The sequence below is a fragment of the Cricetulus griseus genome, chromosome 4 (assembly GCF_003668045.3).
Source record: "Cricetulus griseus strain 17A/GY chromosome 4, alternate assembly CriGri-PICRH-1.0, whole genome shotgun sequence".
In the NCBI taxonomy this organism is placed as follows: Eukaryota; Metazoa; Chordata; class Mammalia; order Rodentia; family Cricetidae; genus Cricetulus; species Cricetulus griseus.
This window is the reverse complement of record NC_048597.1, coordinates 33,211,440-33,222,024: the sequence shown is the minus strand read 5'-3', so window position 1 is coordinate 33,222,024 and position 10,585 is coordinate 33,211,440. Positions and strand designations below refer to the sequence as shown.

At 34.3% G+C, this 10,585-nt stretch overlaps 1 pseudogene; it reads left to right on the top strand.

The window, feature by feature from the left end:
- Positions 1-7,978: 7,978 nt before the first annotated feature.
- Positions 7,979-8,887, top strand: LOC113835392 (annotated as a pseudogene).
- Positions 8,888-10,585: the final 1,698 nt, after the last annotated feature.

Genomic DNA, 10,585 nt, shown 5'->3' with positions numbered 1-10,585 from the left:
ACTCTCACTAGAGACATACCCTGTATATCAGCAATTTTAAGAAATAACTCTTAGTATTAAAATATTCTGCTTTAAAAATAATTGCATCCAAATAAAATACTGTATCCTCACCTAGTTCCTATAAGGAGATGTATGGATTCGGATGCCATGAGATGTAAATTATCATGCTGAATCCTTAAGGTGAAGAAAGAAAATAGCATAGGCAATTGTTCTCCTCATGTTTATTTTCCTTAAGACTTTGGATTGAATGATTTTTTTCACATCTTAAACGCTACTTGTAAGGTTAGCACTGAAATTCCCTCAATGCTACTAAGAGAATCTCAGTAGAATAGCCAGTCCCCAGACAGCATGCAAAATTTAAGAAGTCTCTATGAGAAAAACTATTATAACAATTGTTTCCACATATCTTCTTTTGAAAACAAAAGCATTACAATTTAATGATAATAAAACATGTATTCCACTGAGATTCTTCAGGTATTTTATATGTAACTCACTTTCCAACTGCATTTGACTTAGGATAAAACAACTGACAAGAAGTTCTGGCAGACTGTGGGGGAAAGGGAACCCTCATTTACTATTGATGAAATTGAAAACTTGCCCAGCTTGTGTAAAACTAGACATATGGAGTTCAAATGAAAATTTTCCATCTAGGATTTTAATGCTCCCTCTAAGAGCTAAAGAGCATCTAACAAAAACCCCAATGCCAGGCATACAAATCCTTTATTTGAGTTGTCGTTCACAGTTTTCAAAACATTTTCCAAAACACTATAGGATATTGTTGTTTCTATTGATTGCACCCTAGAGATAAATGGTAAGCCCCTATCACTTAAGACACCATGTCTGAGCTAGAACAGTCCTGAAAGCCTCCTCCCTGAGAACAGGCTTTCATTTACCAAAAGGTGCCTTTCCAGCTTCAAAAGGAGCGAAGCAAATAACATTTCTACCTGGTTATGATTCTTATGAATCACAGCAATGACATGACACAATAACCCCAAGCATGCAGTAGTAGTATTCATATCTTGGCAATGCCCAACATTTCTCTAATTGGACTTAAGATGTACTCAACAGTAGGGAAACCATGCTTGACACTGTAAACCTATCTAAATACCCAGGGCTAGTGAAGTGATCTTGAAGGAGAACCTACAGCTACCACTTTACTAAACCAGCATAACACCTAATTAAACTCTAAATATTTGTCAGCATGCACATAGATAAATATAGTCTTCATCCCTCATCAAGGAAACTTCTCTTTATAACAGACAGAGACCATCACAGAAAACCACAACCAGTCAAAATATAACTGTGGTGTCCAGCCAATATCTCTATAAAACATACCCCCACCTAACACTCAGGCAACACTGTGGAAGAGGAGTCCAAAAGAGTGTGAAAACAGCGTATCAGGGAGTATTCTATGAGAATGTGTCTCAGAAGTTACACCCATAAAGACTCACCAAAATGGCTGCCAAAGCATGAACCAAACAAGGACAACAGGCATTCTGAAGGAGATGAAGGAAAGCCCATGAGACCTCAACCCTGGGCAAGTAAGGAATGCTGAGGGTGGGTGAAATGCTCTTCCCCACTAATATCAATTCATGAGAAAAGGCCATGAATTTGATTAAAAGCAAAGAAAAGTATATAGGAGGGCTTGGAGGAAGGAAAGAAAGGGGTAAATGATATAATTAATTTCAAAGTAAAAGTCAGCAAAAATGCAAAGTTCAAAACATTATGAATATTTTCAAAAGTTTAATAAAAAAAACTTTGTGTTTATTTTTATTATTAATTAAATGTATTCACTTACTTTACATACCAATGAATGAGTCTAAAAGGGTAACAGAGATCACACCTTTAATCCCAGCACTAGAGAGATATACAAAATAGGAGCAGGATCTTCAATAGTCAGTCAGAGGAGTCTCTAGGCATGTTGAGGAGAACATATCAGTCTGAGTGAATCTGAGGAGCAGTGAAGTAGGGAGCATTTTGAGGATCATTCCGTTGGTCTGAGCTGAGGTAGAGGTAAGAGCTAGTGGCTGCCTGCTTTGCTTTTGTGATTTTCAGTTTGAAGCTTGAACTCTAATATCTGTCTCTGGGTCATTTATTTATTAGGAGATCAAGGGAATATAAATTAGAAAGGAAGAAATCAAAGTAGTATCAATATCATAGTATAAATAAGCAACCCCAAATTTTTTACCAGGGAACTCATACAGCTGATAAACACCTTCACCAATGTGGCTAGATACAAGATTAATTTTAAAAAATCAGTAGTCCGCCTATACACAAACAATAAACAGGTTAAGAAAAAAATCAGGGAAACAACACCCTTCACAATAGCCACAAATAACATAAAATATCTTATGGTAACTCTAATGAAACAAGTGAAAGATCTATTATGACAAGAACTTCAGGTCTTTGAAGAAAGAAAATGGAAAAGATATCAGAAGACAGAAAGATCTTTCATGTTCATGCATTGGTAGGATCAACATAGTAAAAATAGCTATCTTACCAAAAGCAATCTATAGATTCAAGTTTAATAAAATTTAATAACATTATTTTCACGTTTTCTTGTGACTAATATTTATCTTGTCAGAAAATGAACTAAGAGAAATGATAGATAATTATTTAAATAAGCATTATCATTTTAGAAATTATTAGCATTGTCTCCTATTATAGATCATTAATAAAGGGTTTGAATATACGAATCATGTCTGATGTGCATAATTGTATAATGTGTTATTTGCTAAATGATGAACTATGGTGATAATGACTTAGGTTCATTACCTAAGTTCGTTACTTAACTTCATGACCTCGGTTTGAAGTTAATCTGGGTCTTAACTAATGTGACCCTTGGTTGAACTTTAAGAGTGTGTAGGACTTAATTATCTTGTAATAACATGGGAAAAAAGCTAGAAAGATCATTTTTAAGGACTTGGAGGAAAGTAGGCATGTCACTAAAGTTATTTTTAGAAATTGTTATTTATAATATTTGTAACAGCTGTGCAGCATCAATGTCAGAATTATAAGTGTATTTCAGAGTTTCAAAGGATACAGTTAATGCTACAAGGGTTTATAATGAGATTTCAAGGAAATAAATGAATCAAGATTGGTGGTGTCCGTTGGACCAATACTGTTCAGTATCTGAGTCATGAAAGCTGCTGTCACCAATCCAACATGACAACAACAGATTTTTAAAGTTTCTTCTGTGAAACAATGCTGCATTAGATATATTTCTGCTCCTTATTGATAAAAGGAAGCTTTTATGTTTGATATGGACAGTTTCCAATCATATTTCTGGGTTTCCTAAAGAATTATTTACCATGTCTTTTGCCTTATAGAAGTTTTTCAGTTTCAGGAGGTCCCATTTATTGATTATTGCTCTCAGTGTCTGCTACTAGTGTTATATTTAGGAAGTGGTCTCCTGTGATAATGCATTCAAGGCTATTTCCCACTTTCTCTTCTATCAGATTCAATGTAACTGGATTTATGTTGAGGTCCTTGATCTACTTGGACCTGAGATTTGTATTTGTGTACTGACTAGAGGTCAATTATGCTGGATAGTTTTTATGTGAACTTGACATAAGCTACAATCATCTTGGAGGAAGAAACTCAATTGCTAAAATGCCCCCGATAGATTAGACTATGAGCAAGCCTGTGAAGTATTTTCTTGTTTGATGATAGATGTGAAAGAGCCAGCTCACTTGGGGGGGGGGAGGGCGGGTGGCAGCCCTGGGCTGGTGGACCTGAGTGCTATGAAAAAGCAGACTGAACAATCCATAAAGAAGCAACTACTAGCCTGCATTTCTTAATTATCCTAAACAGTTTAACAATTCGTTTCAAGGTCTAGAACTTCACAATATATTTTTAAATGAGCTGCATTTAAAATTGGGTTAATAGTAAAGTCCTGGGAGTGCAAGCTGTATCATTTGTGGTCCAGTCTCTGTGTGATGGGAAATGCATGGCTTAACTGAAGCCCTGGATGAAGTAGTCTGTGGGGCCGGACCATCTTAGCTAGGAACTTTGAAGTTGTACTAGATGCAGATTTTTGAGGAAACTGCACAGAGGCATTCTGAGAGATTGGATCACCTGGGCTACTTGTCCTCATTGGTGTCTTGTCCTTTTTCCTGAAAATAGACAAAATTTTAAAGGTAGCACATACATACATGCATTAACACAAGTATGGAATGTGTGGTATGCACAAATCATCTGAATATGATTCTCTGGTCTGTGTTTGAGCACATAAAAGTTATCTGTCAAATTTATAAGTCCATTTGGACTGTATAACCAAACTAGTATAAATCCCCATCCATGCCATAAGAAATGATGGCATTTAATAAGAAGTTATGAGGACTCTGTAGCCAACAAGATTTTTCATGTTTCATCCAGTCTCAGAGCTATTCCTATGTACAGGGATCGGCATATATGTCACCTGTCTGGTAGTTCTTTGTGGTTTCTTCCTTCATGTCTGCAGCCAAGTTGGAAAGTCAGTTACATTTAAAATATGAGAATAATCTCAATGGAATACATTTTATTATCATTATGCTGTAATGTTTTTGTTTTCAAAAGAAAGAAAGAAAACATGAAAACAATTGTTAAAATAGGTTCACTACTAGTGACTTCCTAATTTTTTAAATACTATCTAGAGACTGACTATTCTACTGGGATTCTTTTAGTAGTATTGAAGGAATTTCAGTATTAACCTCACAAGTAGCATTTAAGATGTGAGGAAAAAAATCATCCAATCCAAACTCTTCTTAAGGAAAATTAACATGAAGAGAACAATTGCCTATGCTATCTTTGTTCCTCACCAGAGTTCTTCATGATGACTTAAATCTCATGGCATCCACGTCCATATATCTTCTTATGGGAAGCAGGTGAGTTACAGTATTTTATCTGGAGGTAATTACTTTTTTAAATGGAATCTTTAAATACTAAGACTTTTTCATAAAAGTAGTAATATACAAGGAATATCTCTGGTGAGAGGATTTATGGAATAGAAAGCAGTACTTATTGGGAAAAAAACTGAAACAACCTGTCTGATCCTCTTCATCCTTATGCATACACATAGGTATTTGTGGACCGGAAATTTGAACTCAATCATGTGAATGTGTGAAGAACTCTAAGATTAGTGTTCCCACTATGCTGATTATTGACTTCATTGAAAAACTATAGACATAGATTGCTGAGCATATGCTTCTTGGTGAAGCCCAAGTTTGCAGAGAAAAAGTTAAAACAAGATGCATGAGTTGGAATTGGGAAGATAACCCAGTCATTCAGAGGTGTAATTGAGACTCAAAGATTTTGAAATTAAATGTGTGTGTGTGTGTGTGTGTGTGTGTGTGTGTGTGTGTGTGTGTGTGTGTGTGTGCGCGCGCACGCGCGTGTGCGTGTGCGTGCAGGCACACACACACACACACTCCTGTAAGATAATACTATAGAACCAATATGTTGGGTCTTTTACTAAGTAAATGTATTCTGACACTGACACTACAAGTCTTCCTGTTGCAGAAAGGTTTTTCCAACTGCTGAGAACCACAGAAGTGTGTTGACATTTTATGATAGTTCTGTCCTCTCCTGGTTCATGGTTTAGATAGCATTCCTACATATACGTAGAATAGTCTTGTTTCTAATGAGTCACTTTCCCAATTGGGTCATAACTTCTATTAGTTCCTTTGTTTCTTTGTTAGGTTTTTGTCTGGTAGTCCTGTCTAGTGGTGAGAGTGGGGTGTTGAAGTCTCCAACTATAAGTGTGTGAGGTTTTATATGAGATTTGAGTTTCATTATTGGACTCTTGGCAATAAGAATAGTATGAGCATTTGCAGATTTAGTGTAGAATACCAAATAATTTCTAGACTCCTCATCAGCTTCTCTGTTAGCTAATATATTATGATGGCAAGTCAAGCTCCAAACAAAGATTTTGTTTCACATTCTCAACAAAAAAAAAATGAGAAGTGATAATTTCTACAGTATAGTCATACTTGTTTCAGAAAAAATTCCTTTAGCACATCCATATACGTTTTACTCTCAAGATTGTTCTTATCAGGCTTTTTTAAAAAATAACTCTCAGTTTTACATATTGAGGTAGGGTAATTAGAAAGCATACGCTTTGAGAAAATCTGTTTCTGGTAGTCACAAACTGTGGTATGGAATATTTAGCAAGTTCATAAAGAATTTATCAACATGATATAAAAGCATAAGCATAGGTATGTATCAGTATTACAAGGATTTGAATATATGAAGCACCACTTATGCTCATAATCAAGCATAATGTGTTATTGACTAAATGATGAACTGCGACGATCCTGACTTGGATTCCCCTTCCTAATGCCAAGTTTCAACAGAAGCTATTCTTCTCACTATTTTCCAGTTTGAAAATTTCAAACATTTTTGAGAGTTTATTTTGCTTTGTGTATCTTTGTCATAGACATTTTATATCAATTTGCATCATCATATTCTCATCTGATTTTCAATTTAAACAAAATTTACAATTTGAACACTTAAAGAGAATCCAGATAATGATGGCACTGGGACTTCTTACTATGGCTCTTTTTTCAATATAATTTTATTTCAATGTTATTTGTGTGAATGATTTTTATCCATTTTTATCTCATTTTACATTCCAACCACAGCACTCCCCCACCTCTCCTCCCACCCCCTTGCCTTCTCACATCCCCCTTCATGCCCCCCAGCCCACCCTCAGTCCACTCCCCTTCAATATAATATATTGAGATTATTATATAATTACACATTTTCCCCCCTCATCTCTCCATCCCTTCCCATATAATCCCTACCACTACTCCCTTTCAAATTCATAACTTCTTTTTCTTTAATTGTTATGCACATATAGGTGCATAACATACTTACATATACACATATATTATATTATATAATATATTATATATATTCCTAGTTACACAAAACAACCCTTTCATTCCATATAATTTGGCATGTATATATGTTTTCAGGGCTGAAAATTTAGTATTGTATAACCACTTGGTGTGCTCTTCCCTATAGAGCACCTTTTTCCCACACAGCATTTCTTATTTGCGTGAAGTTATTTGTGGCTTTTTTTGTAATGTTATATTCTGACTTTGATAACCTCCTTTGTCCTATTATAGGAGCAACTGGAGAATTGTCACAATCTCCTTAGAAGTATGTGTAATTGAACTATTAAAAGACATTGTCAGGTACATACCATTTTGAAGTGGCAACTGTAAGGACAACTCTTGTATTGTTCTTTAATTTGCATCAATTCACTAGTGTTTATGTGAACAAGTGTGTTTCATCTTATAACAGTTATTTTAATATTTTGACTATGTCACCTCAGCTATTGATTCCATGTCATGAGAATGACAGTGTCATAATATGGAAGATATGAAATAGTTTCCTAAATGAACTAATGACTGCTCAGTATATTTTTTGAAGAAATTAAAAATACTATTTGAAATAAGAGTTTAATTTATTATATTTTTGTTTGTCCTAGGAAAAAATAATGACATCTTGTTAAAACTAAAGTTTCTTCTGTTTTTGTTGTTCATTATAAGTAACATAAAAAGTAGTTGAGAAATTGATTATGCGTTTGTACTTTTATCAGTATTGTTCAAAGTAACACTAGTGCATAATGCATTGAATAATTTCTATTCTAACTTGTGTATAAACCATTATAGCTATTAGAATGACTGTGACTATACTGTAAGACCTTATTGGTGTCTTTAGGCTATCTCTTAATATTTCTCATAAAAACATAAAATTAAAATTCTGTATCTCAAAATCATTCTAAGAATCTTCATATGTAAGGAATATTTGTAAAAACAGAAATATTCCATGCATATATGACTTGATTAATGAGCATCTGAGAGAGAAGATGTAACACTGACATCAACTCCACCATATTTGAATCTTGGTCATAATTTCTACATCTTGTTTTAACCTTGGTCATACCTTCTACATCTTAATCTTCTTGCAGTGAGCAGCTTGAGCAGGTGTGATGGAAGGAAACAGGACCTTCCTGACTGAGTTTGTTCTCAGAGGAATAACAGATCGTCCAGAGCTGCAAGTCCCCCTGTTCCTGGTGTTCTTCTTCATCTATGTCATCACCATGGTGGGCAACCTTGGCTTAATCTTTCTCATCTGGAAGGACCCCCATCTTCATACTCCTATGTACCTTTTCCTTGGAAGTCTAGCCTTTGCTGATGCCTGTTCTTCATCCTCTGTGACTCCCAGGATGCTTGTCAACATCTTAGACAATGGGAAAAAGATTTCTCTCTTTGAATGCATGGCCCAGTATTATGTTTTTGGATCCAGTGCAACCACAGAATGTTTCCTTCTGGTAATGATGCCTATGATCGCTATGTTACCATATGAAACCCTCTGTTCTATCTTGTGGTGATGTCCAACAGAATGTGCACTTGCCTGATAAGTGTTTCATATAGAATTGGTTTTCTTCATCCACTTATCCATGTAGGATTATTATTTAGATTAACATTTTGCAGATCCAATGTAATAGATCATTTCTACTGTGAGATCTTGCCACTCTATACAATCTCTTGCACTGACCCATCTATTAATGCATTAGTGGTCTTCATTTTTTCTGCTGTCATACAAGCTATTACCTTCATGAGTCTCATAGTCTCCTATGCCCGTGTCCTCTTTTCCATCTTAAAAACTAAGTCTGAGAGGGGCAGAAGCAAAGCTTTCTCTACATGTAGCGCTCACCTGCTCTCTGTCTCTTTGTTCTATGGCATACTATTTTTCATGTATGTAAGGCCTGAGTCTGGACCAAGTAAATACAAGAATAAAATGTATTCTCTATTCTACACCATCATGATTCCCCTTTATTTATAGCTTAAGAAACAAGGAAGTTTTGGGTGCTCTGAGAAAACTCATAAAGCCATAGATATTTTCCAGAAAAAAATTGGTGTTTATTTTTTAAATAAATCAAAATTTCTAACAGTGCATTATCACATATATTAAGCTCAAATACTGCTAAATAATGAAATGTAATCTTTAGTCTCTGTAATGGTTATAGAAATATTATGGACTTCTAAACCATTAATGCACACTTTAAAGGCAGATCTCAATTATTTGTTATTTTAAATCCATACAGATCGATTAAAATTAACTCAGAAAATTAAATCTCCTTGCAACATAAACAAACTCTTGTGTATACAGATACATACATTCTAATAGTGGTTTCAATTTCTATTCCCTAAGGAAATCCTATATTTATATAAATCGTTTGTTTAAAATATATCTATGCTTTCCAAAAATATGTTTTACTACATTTAATGAAATTTTATTTAATGGTTAAAAGTGGCAAATAAAAGTTTATCTGTTATAATCACAGGAAAACTTATATTCCATATTTACTCTACAGGAATTTTTGGTTTTAAGTGAAGCTTTTACTTCATGTGGTTAACTTTTCTTATTGCTCACAGAGTGTGTGTGTGTGTGTGTGTGTGTGTGTGTGTGTGTGTGTGTGTGTGTGTGTTATGCATGAAGGTCAAAAGATATCAGTTGTCCTGCTTTCTCATTTACCAACTTAGTGATTTTGATAAAAATCTCTCACTTCACCTTGAGTCTGGCTCAGGTCAGCAAGTCCTAGTGATTCTCTGGTCTCTAGCCCCTACTATGCTTTGACTACTGGTTATCCTGACTTTTTATATGGATACAGGTGATTCAAACTCATGTCTGCACAACATGCTTGAACCACACACCCTTGTACTCATTGATCCATATTCCCAGCTCTAAAATGGCTATTTATGTGAGATTTAACAAGACTTTTGAAGGGGTCTGTATTTATGTCACATTTATTGGAGTTTCCAAATTTTAACATTTAAATTATTAAAATAGTTTAAATTATTTTAATATTATATAATTCTGAGTCATTTCAAAGCTTATTTTAAACTTTTTTATTTAAAAAGTTTTCATACAATATATATTGCTCATGTCTCTCTCCTCTTCCAATTCTTTCCTGATACTCCTCACCTCCTTGCCTACCCAAGTCCCTATTATTTCCTCATAAAACAAACTACAAGAACAACAACAAAACCACTCAAAGTATATAATTTAATAAGAATTATTGAATAAGAATAATTTTTCCAAGCACAATATTTCCTACTCCTAAGGCAATAACATTCTGACTAGGGAAGATTTCAGCCCTATAGGAAACATATAAATTTAGCATTAAGACATTTTAACTGTGTCCTGGTGCCATATGAGTACATTCTACTTATCAGGTTTCAAATAATCCACTTCATAGATGAATAGACCATAAAAATATTTGTTTTCCAAACTAGTTTTTTCCTTTTGAAATAAACATAAAACCTTAACTTATAAGCATAAAGTCAGGATTAATTTTTATGTTGGTATTTTTAATTTTGACCTAAGGAGTTTTTAATAGCTTTTAATTTAGTAAACTTAATCATATGCACACTATCTTTAAATTTCATCTCTCATGCAATTTGCAACAAAGTTGACCCCTTAGTTTCATCCTTAGGCATTTGATTTTGGAAAAATCCTTTAATGTTAGAGACAAACTAATTTACAGTCCAAAATTATTTTCTACCTGAAGTTGCATCCTTTTCCTGTTATT